This window comes from Oryx dammah, unplaced genomic scaffold (assembly GCF_014754425.2).
Source record: "Oryx dammah isolate SB20612 unplaced genomic scaffold, SCBI_Odam_1.1 HiC_scaffold_23, whole genome shotgun sequence".
Lineage (NCBI taxonomy): Eukaryota > Metazoa > Chordata > Mammalia > Artiodactyla > Bovidae > Oryx > Oryx dammah.
This window is the reverse complement of record NW_024070207.1, coordinates 22,664,659-22,679,144: the sequence shown is the minus strand read 5'-3', so window position 1 is coordinate 22,679,144 and position 14,486 is coordinate 22,664,659. Positions and strand designations below refer to the sequence as shown.

Here is a 14,486-nt window from a genome sequence, read left to right as displayed (position 1 = left end):
CCAGACTGGAGTTGGGCATCTCCAAGGTCTTCAGCATGACCAGTGCTGGGTAGGATTAAGGGGTTGGATATTTTATACAGTATTTCCCTCCCAAGGCCAGCTATTTTCTGGTTGTCCCTCCAGAAGATTGTAGAGGCAACATTGTGGGCCCAGATGGGGCTGAAGAAAGCATGAAAAAGGAGGGAAGGAGGCAGATCACAACCTTTGAAAGAATGACATAGCACAAAGGCATAACGTAAACCAGTTAAAATCAATTGAGTCCAAGATGACAGGTCAAATTCAAGTAAACCTTAATTCCCAATCTATAAGCCAACAGACACACCCAGAGGTGGCAGGACAGCTCCAAGCCACTATCAAAAGATGGAGGAGTGGGTGGTTCCCCAATGGCTGGGATGATCCTCCCACTCATTAGCATATGAATTAACCCCACTCACAAAACCTAACCAGACCACATTCCATGGCCTTGTCCTCAGCAATGTCCTCGGCAATGGCCCACACACCAAAGCATGGCTTCTCTCTGAATCCTAACAAATCCCCCTTTTACTTTTTGTCCAGGCTTGAGTCCCAGGATAGAACTGAAGAACAGGAGGAAAAAGCAGTGGGAAAAACGAGCCAAGGAATCCCCTTCATAGCCTGCCGGAAAATCTGCTAAATTCCTGACCTGTGCTCACAGTTTTCATTGGCCTGACTCTTGGTACAGAGAAGAATAGGGACAGAAGAACCCCCACCAGCTTGGATAACAGCTACTGGGGCCCAGCAGATAGTGCCTTTGGGACATACCAAAGAGTAGCCTCTCCAGAATCCCTCAATTGCGCCCACAGCCACCCACCTGTCTGCAGGGGGTTCGAGGAAACAAGAAATGAGAGATTGTAAAGTAATTCAGATTTCGTTAGGCATATGTCCCTCCAGCCATCAGAGCGAGGACCTCCTACCTTAACTGGAGGTCTTCTGGAATCTGAGACTAAGCCACATGAGCTTTCTTCTGAGTTCATTTTTTGCTGTCCTGGTTTCCAGCATGATGGGCCTTCCCCTGTGCTGGGTTTTCTTCCTGTTCAGCTTCCACTGCAGGAGGTTCACTGAGTTGGGCTCCTGCTGTGCTTGTCCTCTTCTGCACAGAGGTGATTTCAGCCAGGTTAAATCCGAGTCACGGCACCATAGATGTCAGGCGAGTGTATGCTTCTCGGTTCTTGTCTCATCACAACAGTGATTTGGAGCAACGGACATTAAAGCCCTTGGTGCATCACAGCTCTAGGGTCTTGAACAAACCATGTCATAGCTCTAAGACAAATCAGTGTTACACCTCTATTTTATTTAGAAGATAGCAGGAGAATCTATCCTCAAAGAAGAGAAGAGAGTGGGGGAGCACACGAGTGCACGTGGGGGGGGGGGGTGGGTGGAGTTGAGAGAGAGCATTTGAACGTGGGAGAGAGAGAGCGAGAGAGCACTTGGCTCCTCCTTTTATATGTTTTCTTCCCCCTGGGCCTGCCCTATGCAAATTGGGCTCAGCCAGGAGTGCTGTTCTACCTGAAGTCCTCACTCAGGTCCTCAGACCTTCCTTTGTTCTATTTTCATGGGCTTTTCCCTCCCTTGTCTTTTAGCCACTGCCATTTTGGACTCCTTTTCCCTATTCTAACTACCTAACAAGTTCATAGCAATTTTTATACATGGGACAAATGTTACTAAAAAGAAGTGTTTGTAAATAGAAAAAAATCTGTATCCTTTACTGTAGGAACTGTAGATTCTCTTAATCATAGGACTGACAGAACCAAAAAGAACAAAGTGGGAACCAAACACAGTTTTTAATGGGAAAAAGTGTAAGTGGCCTTTCCCTGATTAGATGATTCCCTTGACCTAAGACAAGGTTTCTTAGCCTTAACATTACAGACATCTTGAGCTGAGTAATTCTATGTTGCAGGGGACTATCATATGTATTGTGGGATGTTTAGCCACATCCCTGCCTTCTACTCACTAGACGCCAGTAACAAAACTCACCAAGTTGTACCGACCGTAAGTGAAAGTGTTAGTCACTAAGTTGTGTCCAACTCTTTGCAACCCCATGGACTGTAGCCCACCAGGCTCCTTTGTCCATGAAATTCTCCAGGCAAGAATACTGGAGTGGGAAGGGAGATGGGAGGGAGGTTCAAAAGGGAGGGGATATACGTATACCTATGGCTGATTCACGTTGAGGTATGACAGAAAACAACAAAATTCTGTAAAACAATTATCCTTCAAAAAAAAATAATAATAATGGAGTGGATTGCCATTCCCTTCTCCAGGGGATCTTCTTGACCCAGGGATCAAACTCCAGTCTCCTGCATTGCAGGCAGACTCTTTACCATCTGAGCCACCCAGGAAGCCCTGAACCAGCCAAAGTCTTACCAAATGTTGCCTGGGAGGTAAAAATCACTGGCATAGAGTTTTCACAGATGTAATAGAGTAGTGCCATGTTAAAATAAATTTTTAAAAAGGCAACACTTTCATGCTCATTTTATAACTGGGTGGTTTCATGCTGAAAAGAAAAAGGCAACACTTTCATGCTCATATAAGTGAGCTGGTTCCATGCTCGGCCCCTTTTTGACATGATTTGAGTGTTACAAGCAGAAGGGCCCCTAATAAGTAATTATGATTAGTGGGTAGGTAAGGGCATGGGCCAATAGTCTTGCCTTAAGTGACAAAAGGGTTAATGTATACTCAACCTTGACCAAGTATTCATAGGCTTGAAACTCAGTTCTAATTATTCTCAAGTGATTCTGAAGGTTCATGACACATAGTCATTTGTCAGTGTTCTGGGGCGTGAAATTGGGCCATGTCCTCTCTGTAGCTGGTTATGTGGAGGTGAGTTACTTAGCTAGGAAGTGAAACTGTCTGACTGGCCACCACAGACTTCATTTTCTTTTTCTTTAAGTGCCTGCTTTTTAACATAGCTTTGTTCTCTATTGGAAATGGATGACATAGCAACGTTTAGGAATAGGGTGGGACTAAGTAACTTTCTTGTATGAAGACTGTACAGAGAATGCCAATTTCCAAGTAATGGTGCTGAAAGTGAAATGATCTAAGAGCAGAGTGACTTAATAATATTGGTAGGATTTAAGAGCTTTATGAATTATTTTAGACTGTATTTATAAGACTGTTAAAGACCCAAAGGGTTCCCTTAAAATTTTCAGTCATACTTCACTACATTTTATGGGGACATTGTATGCTAGAGTGGTATTCATGGATTTGAAAATCTGAAAAGATCTTAAGAAATATCTCTCAAGAATTCCAAGGAGCTCCTAAAATTTAGACGTCTCGGATGTGTCTTCCTCTCTAGACCCCAAATCAAATCATGATCAGCTGAATGAATGCTTGTCTCCTTAATGCCATTGTTGGGGGAGGAGAGATTTCACTTATTTCCCCTCTTAGATCTTTTGGCTGGCAATTAAAATGACATGAGGGAGACTAATAGGAGAAAATCAAATTTATTACATGTGAACAGGGAATTCACATAAGTATGAAGAATTTCAAAGATATCAAGACAAGGTGACATATACTTATTCTGGATTAAGGAAGAGGAGGTAGGGGTCTGAGGCATCAAGGGTAAGTAAGGTAATTCACAAGAAGATAAAGAGTTAATGTTTGGGAAACAAATACTTCTTTGGCTTTCCAAATGCAATGGCACACAGAGACAACTGATCAAATGGGCTTTGCCAAGTTCCTCTCTTTCTACCATACTTACTACTTCACTACAGTTATCTACAGTCATAACTTCTTCCTGGAACAGGCCTTCTAAAATTCTTTTAGGCAGTTGGGGAAGCTCAAAGGCTTTTCCTTAGTCTTTTGGGGCTTGGTTGTTTGTTTTCAGCTCAAAATAATCTTCATGCCAGAGTGGCACATCTTGGGGCAAGCCTGCCCTTGGCCCTAACACCACCACGAAAGCAAGTCTATTTCCTATTTGATATTCAGATTGTGTGACTCCCCTATTCTCAAGCCTGTAGTGTAATCAACTCTGTAGCAAGTCAACTTGGAGGCTATGCACTCAAAGTCTCTGCTCCATGATTTCCTATGCCTTATTTTCTGCACATTCTCATTTGGTTCTTCACTGTGATTTCCATTTCCTAAACCGAGGTTCTTTTCCGCTACCTCCACATGGTTCATTGGACCAGGGGAGGCCAAAAGAGCCCTCTTTAATTCATCTCTGCCATACCATATTGCCTTACACAATACTAAAGACTCACTACTATGAAAATGCCATCTAGTATAAACAAAAAGAGCATAGCTTGTAGAGTCAGACAGACCTAGGTTTCAATCCATTTCTGCTATTTAGCATGTGTGTGAGACCGAGCAATTATTTGTGAGCAATCCTCACAACATTGTAAGAATTATGAGGATTATCTGATCCATGACCCCCAACATACATTTTTGTCACCTCAAACTGGCTTAGCTTTTCAATTTCCCCGCTATTCTTATTTCAGTCAATGGCATCCAATATCTCATTTCAGTATCCTATCACAAAATCTGATCAAGTCTACCACCTATTATTTCTTATATATACTTCCATCTCTCCATCCACACTATCACTATTCTTCCTTTATATTTTGCCTAGACCACTACATGTGTCTCATAAGTGATCTTGTTTCTTTCATCCTCCATTTCCCCCTTCTCACAGCTTCCAAGGAGACCTTTTTTTTTGGCTGCACCATGCAGTATGTGGGATCTTAGTTCTCCAACCAGGGATCGAAGCCACGTCCCCTGCAGTGGAAGCATGGAGTCCTAACTACTAGACTGCCAGGGAAGTCCCATACAATTAACCTTTATATATATATGTGTGTGTGTGTGTGTGTGTATAATATTTATTTAATTTGGTTGTGCTGGTCTTAGTTGTGGCACATAGGCAGGATCTTTCATCTTCCTTCCCACATGTGGGATCTTTGAGCTTCCCAGATGGCATAGCGGTAAAGAATCTGCCTGCCAATGCAGGACAGGCAAGAGACATGGGTTTGATCACTAAGTTGGGAAGATCCTGGGGATGGTGGGGTAGCAGGGGAGGGAGGGCAGGAGGAAATGGCCACCTGTGGCATGTGGGATCACGTTCCCTAATCAGGGACTGAACCAAGGCCCCTACATTGCAAACTCAGAGTCTTGACCACTGGGCTACCAGGGAAGTTTCACATTTTATTTAGGTCACAATCCTCTGAAGGGCTTGTTAAGACACAGATAGCTGGACTCCATCCCCAAATTTTCTCATTAGGTAGGTCTAAGATGGGAGTTCATTATTTGCATCTCTATAAGTTCTCAGATGCTGCTACTGGTTTAGGGACCACTACAATAGCATTCTTTCTTGTTTCAGAGCCCCTCAGTTCAGTTCAGTCACTCAGTCGTGTCTGACTCTTTGTGACCCCATGAATTGCAGCACGCCAGGCCTCCCTGTCCATCACCAACTCCCAGAGTTCACTCAGATTCATGTCCATCGAGTCAGTGATGCCATTCAGCCAACTCATCCTTTGTCGTCCCCTTCTCCTCCTGCCCTGAATCCCTCCCAGCATCAAAGTCTTTTCCAATGAGTCAACTCTTCACATGAGGTGGCCAAAGTACTGGAGTTTCAGCTTTAGCATCATTCCTTCCAAAGAAATCCCAGGGCTGATCTTCAGAATGGACTGGTTGGATCTCCTTGCAGTCCAAGGGACTCTCAAGAGTCTTCTCCAACACCATAGTTCAAAAGCATCAGAGCCCCTAGACACATAGAAACCTTTACCTGGGTCATACATCAAGTGTAATCTTTAAACAACCCTTATGAAAGGCTTCCCTTGAGCTTCCAGACTAAACACTCTTGAGATATTTTTCATAGCATGCACAACATTTGTGATTAGTTATTTGTGTAATTATTATTATTATTTTTTTACTTAAAGAAACATACATCAAACTGTCTCATGAAGGCAAGAACCCTGTCTTCAAGTCTTTAGAGCTTGGCACACTGATTGGCTCATAACACACACTCAACAAATTTTGTTGAATAAGATTTTAATAAACAATTGCATTCTATATTTTAAAATGGTTAAAGTTCGTTCACTGACACTGTTTCTCATCACAAATATTCAACATTCTTTCCTTCTGAGACTAACACAACTTGCTCATAGTTTCTCCATTCAGTAACTTTTGCCCCTACCTGTACTCTAAACAAATACAGGGCTTTCAATTCAAATTATACATTAAATTCACCTGAAGAATTTTCCAAGGTACAAGGTCTCACCTCTGGCCAAATGAACCAGAATTTCCACACTTAAAAAATAGAATTTCCAAATATTTTTTAAAAAATTCCACAGACGATTTTGATGCACAATAAGAGTTGAAGAGCACTTCATGACTGGGTCTATCACTAGAGGTAAAACTACTTGTGTATACACTGATGGTTATGCAACAATATAAGACATGTGGTTGGCAATCATCTTATACACTGTGGAAAAGACATTTCTTTTGCTGCTTTCAGTATATTTTACGTTCCTAGATCACTACAGTTCAGTTGTTCAGTCGGGTCAACTCTGTGACCCCTTGGACTACAGCATGCCAGGCAACCTTGTCCATCACCAACTCCTGGAGTTTACTCAGACTCATGTCAATTGAGTCAGTAATACCATCCAACCATCTCATACTCTGTCATCCCCTTCTCCTGTCTTCAATCTTTCCCTACCACATCAGGGTCTTTTCCAATGAGTCAGTTCTTTGCATCAGGTAGCCAAAGTATTGGGAGTTTCAGCTTCAGCATCAGTCCTTCCAATGAGTATTCAGGACTGATTTCCTTTAGGATGGTCTGGTTGGATCTCCTTGCAGTCCAAGGGACTCTCAAGAGTCTTCTCCAACACCACAGTTCAAAAGCATCAGTTCTTCGGCACTCAGCTTTCTTTATAGTCCAACTCTCACATCCGTACATGACTACTGCAAACACCAAATCCTTGACTAGATGGACCTTTGTTGGCAAAGCAATGTCTCTGCTTTTTAATATGCTGTCTAGGTTAGTTGTAGCTTTTCTTCCAATGAGCAAGCCTCTTTTAATTTCATGGCTGCAGCCACCATCTGCAGTGATTTTGGAGCCCCCCAAAATAAGGTCTGTCACTCTTTCCCCATCTATTTGCCATGAAGTGATGGGACCAGATGCCATGATCTTAAGTTTTCTGAATGTTAACTTTTAAGCCAACTTTTTCACTCTCCTCTTTCACTTTCATCAAGAGGCTCTTTAGTAGTTCTTTGCTTTCTGCTATAAGGGTGGTGTCACCTGCATATATTAGCTTCTTGATTTTTCTCCCAGCTATCTTGATTCCAGCTTGTGCTTCATCCAGCCCAGGGTTTCTCATGATGTACTCTGCATATAAGTTAAATAAGCAGGGTGACAATATACAGCCTTGATGTACTCCTTTTCCTATTTGGAAACAGTCTGTTGTTCCATGTCCAGTTCTAACTGTTGCTTCCTGACTTGCATACAGATTTATCAAGAGGCTGGTCAGGCGGTCCAGTATTCCCATCTCTAAGAATTTTCCACAGTTTGTTGTGTTCCACACAGTCAAAGGCTTTGGCATAGTCAATAAAGCAGAAGCAGATGTTTTTCTGGAACTCTCTTGCTTTTTCTATTATTCAACAGTTATTCGCAATTTGATCTCTGGTTCCTCTGCCTTTTCTAAATACATCTTGAACACCTGAAGTTCACGAATCATGTACTGTTGAAGCCTGACTTGGAGAATTTTGAGCATTACTTTACTAGTGTGTGTAGGTAAGTAAGTGTTAGCCACTCAGTAGTTCCCCTCTCTTTGCGACCCCATGGACTGCAGCTCACCAGATTCCTCTGTCCATGAGATTTTCCAGGCAAAGATACTGGAGTGGGCTGCCATTTCCCTCTCCAGGGGATCTTCCTAACCCAGGGATTGAACCTGGGTCTCCTGCACTGCAGGCAGATTATTTAATGACTGAGCTACAAGGGAAGGCTGCTAGCGCATGAGATGAGTGCAATTGTGTGATACTTTGCACATTCTTTGGCATTGCCTTTCTTTGGGACTGGAATGAAAACTGACCTACCCCACCTCCCTATGCCCTATGAGCTACTCCAAGATGGGGGTATACCTGGCACTGGAACCCTGGATACCAACCTGCAGGTGCAGGACTGGACACCCCCCCCCCAACACACACCTCCTGTACTCAGACCGAGAGGACCTTTTTGGAAGGGGACTGGGCCAGCCCCAGTAAACGCTCTGACTGCCCAGTCTCTAGGGCTGTAGCTGCTCAGTGCGCAGCCAGAGTGGTGAGTGCTGGGGAGGAGATGGGGACCAGGAGATTTGTCCTGCCCAAGGCCTCGGAGGACAGGTGGAAGCGCTGGAACCTCTCTGGTGATCACAGAAGGACAACCCACTCCTTTTAGGAGGAACGGAGCAGGACCAAGGTTGGTGGGCACCCTGCGGACAGAGGCTCCGACCGCAACCCCCAAGCACAGCCACAAGGAAGATCATTCCAGTGAAGGGGGAAAGGAGTCTGGTATCAACTCCTTCAGCAACAATAGACATGGGGCAGAAGAGCAGAACCGCCACTCCCACCATGAGGCTCCCAACTCTTCCCACAGGAAAGAAGATTCGAGAGAGTAAGCAAAGTCTTTGGACCACTGAGGCTGAGCCCAAGCCTCTGGAAGAGCCAAAACATGAGACCAAAAAGCTCAAGAATCCTTCAGAGGATGCCCAGTTGCTGCAGCTGGGTTGGAACAGGCTTCTGCTGTTGAAAAACAGCTGCTTCCCGACATCTACGCACATCCTAGATGGGGATCAGGGGTGATCAGCAGTCCTCAAAAGATCACACTTCCAGGAGTAAGCTGATCTAGCTGAAGATTTCCCAGCGCCTTCTCCTGGACCAGCTCAAGCTGGAAGAAGTCACATGATGCATCATGCAGGGGAGCACCAATGGCTACTCAGTGCTCCTGGCCATGCAGGCGAACCCCAGTGGGCCTGGCACTGAGGGGATGCCCACGATGGATCCCGGCCTACAGAGGTGGCTTCTCAGGAACCTGGTCTCCTACTTGAAACAGAAGGAGACAGCAGGGGTGATCAAGCTGCCAGTGGGTGGGTCCAAGGGCAGAGACAGCATGGGCATGCTCTACTACACATTCCCAACTGTGACTTTTCACAGCAGTACCTCCCATCAGCACTGAGGACACTGGGCGACCTAGAGGAAGAACACATAGTGAGAGGTATAGTAAGAGAGGCAGCCTAGCCCAAGCCTGTCCTTTCCAGCCCATTTGTCACTAAAGCAGTTATTTTAAAATCTGACCACTGCTGCCTTGCACCCCCACCCCTACCCCATCTTACTCCTGAGATGTGTATTCTCTGCTGGGTTATTCTGGTTCATCTGGTAGGGGACCAAAGTCCTGTTCCCCCACCAAAACTAAGTTCTTCAGTTCAGTTCAGTTGCTCAGTCATGTCTGACTCTTTGCAACCCCATGGACTGCATCACGCCAGGCCTCCTTGTCCATCGCCAACTCCCATAGCTTACTCAAACTCATGTCCAAGGAGTCAGTGATGCCATCCAACCATTTCATAAACTGTCATCCCCTTCTCCTCCCACCTTCAATCTTTCCCCACATCAGGGTCTTTTCCAATAAGTCATTTCTTCACATCAGGTGGCCAAAGTATTGGGAGTTTCAGCTTCAGCATCAGTCCTTCTAATGAGTATTCAGGACTGATTTCCTTCAGGATGGACTGGTTGGATCTCCTTGCAGTCCAAGGGACTCTCGAGAGTCTTCTCCAACACCACAGTTCAAAAGCATCAGTTCTTCCGCACTCAGCTGTCTTTATAGTCCAACTCTCACATCCATACATGGCTACTGGAAAAATGATAGCCTTGACTAGATGGACCTTTATTGGCAAAGTAATGTCTCTGCTTTTTAATATGCTGTCTAGGTTGGTCATAACTTTTGTCCCAAAGAGTGTCTTTTAATTTCATGGCTGCAGTTATGATCTGCACTGATTTTTAGCCCCCCAAAATAAAGTCAGTCATTATTTTCACTGTTTCCCCATCTGTTTGCCATGAAGTGATGGGACAAGATGCCATGATCTTAGTTTTCTGAATGTTGAGCTTTAAGCCAACTTTTTCACTCTTCTCTTTCACTTTCATCAAGAGGCTCTTTAGTAGTTCTTCATTTCTGCCATAAAGGTGGTGTCATCTGCAAATCTGAGTTTCTTGATCTTTCTCCCAACTATCTTGATTCCAGCTTGCGCTTCATCCAGTGCAGCATTTCTCATGATGTACTCTGCATATACGTTAAATAAGCAGGGTGACAATATACAGCCTTGACGTACTCCTTTCCCAATTTTGAACCAGTGCATTGTTCCATGTTCGGTTCTAACTATTGCTTCTTGGCCTGCATACAGATTTCACAGGAGACAGGTAAAGTGGTCTGGAATTCCCACATGTTTTAGAATTATGTAGTTTATTGTGATTCCCACAGTCAAAGGCTTTTCCATAATCAACAAAGTGGAAACAGATGTTTTTCTGGAACTCTCTTGAAGTTTTGATGATCCAGCGGTTGTTCACAATTTTATCTCTGGTTCCTCTGCCTTTTCTAAAACCAGCTTGAACATCTGGAAGTTCATGGTTCATGTACTGTTGAAGCCTGACTTGGAGAATATTGAGCATTACTTTACTAGCCTGTGAGATGAGTGCAACTGTGCAGTAGTTTGAGCATTCTTTGGCATTGCCTTTCTTTGGAATTGGAATGAAAGCTGACCTTTTCCAGTCCTGTGGCCACAGCTGAGTTGTCAAAATTTGCTGTCATATTGGGTGCAGCACTTTAACAGCATCATCTTTTAGGACTTCACATAGCTTAGCTGGAATTCCATCACCTCCACTAGCTTTGTTCGTAGTGATTATTCCTAAGGCCCTCTTGACTTCACATTCCAGGATATCTGGCTTAGGTGAGTGATCACACCATTGTCACTCTCTGGGAATTGACCATTTTTTTGTACTGTTCTCCTGTATATTCTTGCCACCTCCTCTTAATATCTTCTGCTTCTGTTAAGTTCATACCATTTCTGTCTTTTATCAAGCCCATCTTTGCATGAAATGTTCCCCTGGTATCTCTAATTTTCTTGAAGAGATCTCTAGTCTTTCCCATTCTATTGTTTCCCTCTATTTCTTCATATTGATCACTGAGGAAGGCTTTCTTATCTCTCCTTGTTATTTTTTGGAACTCTTCATTCAAATGGGCATATCTTTCCTTTTCTCCTTTGCTTCTTTTCTTGTCACAGCTATTTGTAAGGCCTCTTCAGACAGCCATTCTGTTTTTTGCATTTCTTTTTCTTGGGGATGGTCTTGATCCCTGTCTCCTGGCAATGTCATGAACCTCTGTCCATAGTTCATCAGGCACTCGTATCTATCAGATCTAGTCCCTTAAATCTATTCCTCACTTCCACTGTATAATCAATCATAAAGGATTTGATTTAGGTCATACATGAATGGTCTAGTGGTTTCTCCTACTTTCTACAATTTAAGTCTGAATGTGGCAATAAGGAGTTCATGTTTTGAACCACAGTCAGCTCCTGGTCTTGTTTTTGCCGACTCTATAGAGCTTCTCCATCTTTGGCTACAAAGAATATAACCAATCTGATTTTGGTGTTGACCTTCTGGTGATGTCCATGTTAGAGCCTTTTCTTGTGTTGTTACTAGTGGGTGTTTGCTATGACCAATGCATTCTCTTGGTAGAAATCTATTAACCTTTGTCCTGCTTCATTCTGTACTCCAAGGCCAAATTTGCTGGTTACTCCAGGTGTTTCTTGACTTCTATTTTTGTATTCCAGTCCCCTATAATGAAAAGGACATTTTTTGGGGGTGCTAATTCTAGAAGGTTTTGTAGCTTTTCATAGAACTGTTCAACTTCGGCTTCTTCAGCATTACTGGTCGGGGCATAGACTTGGATTACTGTGATACTAAATGGTTTGCCTTGGAAACAAACAGACTTCATTCTGTCGTTTTTGAGATTGCATCCAAGTACTACATTTCGGACTCTTGTTGACTATGATGGCTATGCCATTTCTTCTAAGGGATTCTTGCCCACAGTAGTAGATATAATGGTCATCTGAGTTAAATTCTGTACCAATGACTATATAACAACAATGTATCCTGGTTGAGAATATGTTTCTCCTTGAGAACCTTCTGACTAATCCTGTCATCTTCTTAAAATTTTTTATTATTATTTTATTTTTTAATATAAGTTTATTTATTTTAATTGGAGGCTAATTACAATATTGTACTGTTTTTCCCATACATTGACATGAATCTGCCACGGGTGTACATGTGTTCCCCATCCTGAACCCCCCTCGCACCTCCCTCCCCATCCCATCCCTCTGGATCATCCCAGTGCACCAGCCCCAAGCATCCAGTATCATGCATTGAACCTGGTCTGGTGATTCATTTCACATATTATAATATATATGTTTCAATGCTATTCTCCCAAATCATCCCACCCTCACCCTCTTCCACAGAGTCCAAAAGACTGTTCTATACATCTGTGTCACTTTTGCTTTCTGGCATACAGGGTTATCATTACCATTTTTCTAAATTCCATATGTGTACTGTATTAGTATACTGTATTAGTATACTGTATTAGTATACTGTATTGGTATTTTTCTTTCTGGCTTACTTCACTCTGTATAATAGGTTCCAGTTTCATCCACCTCATTAGAACTGATTCAAATGTATTCTTTTTAATGGCTGAGTAATACTCCATTGTGTATATGTACCACAGCTTTCTTATCCATTGTCTGCTGATGGACATCTAGGTTGCTTCCATGTCCTGGCTATTATAAACAGTGCTGCAATGAACATTGGGGTACATGTGCCTCTTTCAATTCTGGTTTCCTCAGTGTGTATGCCCAGCAGTGGGATTGCTGGGTCATAAGGTAGTTCTATTTATAGTTTCTTAAGGAATCTCTGCACTGTTCTCCAGAGTGGCTGTACTAGTTTGCATTCCCACCAACAGTGTAAGAGGGTTCCCTTTTCTCCACACCTTCTCCAGCATTTATTGCTTGTAGACTTTTGGATCACAGCCATTCTGACTGGTGTGAAATGGTACCTCATTGTGGTTTTAATTTGCATTTCTCTGGTAATGAGTGATGTTGAGCATCTTTTCATGTGTTTGTTAGCCATCTGTATGTCTTTTTGGAGAAATGTCTGTTTACTTCTTTGGCCCATTTTTAGATTGGGTCGGTTATGTTATTGGAATTGAGCTGCAGGAGTTGCTTATATATTTTTGAGATTAATTCTTTGTCCATTGCTTCAGTTGCTATTATTTCCTCCCATTCTTAAGGCTGTCTTTTCACCTTGCTTATAGTTTCCTTTGTTGTGCAAAAGATTTTAATTAGGTCCCATTTGTTTATTTTTGCTTTTATTTCCAATATTCTGGCACATTGGTCATAGAGGATCCTGCTGTGATTTATGTCAGAGAGGTTTTCCCTATGTTTTCGTCTGGGAGTTTTATAGTTTCTGGTCTTATGTTTAGATCTTTAATCCATTTTGACTTTATTTTTGTGTATGGTGTTAGAAAGTGTTCTAGTTTCATTCTTTTACAAGTAGTTGACCAGTTTTCCCAGCACCACTTGTTAAAGAGATTGTCTTTTCTCCATTGTATATTCTTGCCTCCTTTGTCAAAGATGAGGTGTCCATAGGTGTGTGGATTTATCTCTGGGATTTCTGTTTTGTTCCATTGATCTAAATTTCTGTCTTTGTGCCACTACCATACTGTCTTGATGACTGTGGCTTTGTAGTAGAGCCTAAAGTCAGGCAGGTTGATTCCTCCAGTTCCATTCTTCTTTCTCAAGATTGCTTTAGCTATTAGAGGGGTTTTGTATTTCCATACAAATTGTGAAATTATTTGTTCTAGTTCTCTGAAAAATATCGTTGGTAGCTTGATAGGGATTGCCTTGAATCTATACATTGCTTTGGGTAGTATACTCATTTTCACTATACTGATTCTTCTGACCCATGAACACGGTATATTTCTCCATCTATTTGTGTCCTCTTTGAATACTTTCACCAGTGTTTTATAATTTTCTATTTATAGGTCTTTAGTTTCATTATGTAGATATATTCCTAAATATTTTATTCTTTTCATTGCAATGGTGAATGGAATTGTTTCCTTAATTTCTCTTTCTGTGTTCTCATTGTTAGTGTATAGGAATGCAAGGGATTTCTGTGTATTGATTTTATATCTTGCAACTTTACTATATTCATTGATTAGCTCTAGTAATTTTCCGGAGTCCTTAGGGTTTTCTATGTAGAGGATCATGTCATCTGCAAACAGTGAGAGTTTACTTCTTCTTTTCCAACTTGGATTCCTTTTATTTCTTTTTCTGCTCTGATTGCTGTGACCAAAACTTCCAAAACTATGTTGAATAGTAGTGGTGAGAGTGGGCACCTTTGTCTTGTTCCTGTCTTTAGGGGAAATGCTTTCAATTTTTCACCATTGAGGATAATGTTTGCTGTGG

At 42.5% G+C, this 14,486-nt stretch overlaps 1 pseudogene; it reads left to right on the top strand.

Moving 5' to 3' along the window:
- The first annotated feature begins 8,051 nt into the window (after positions 1-8,051).
- LOC120882588 lies at positions 8,052-9,219 on the top strand (annotated as a pseudogene).
- The last annotated feature ends 5,267 nt before the right edge of the window (positions 9,220-14,486 follow it).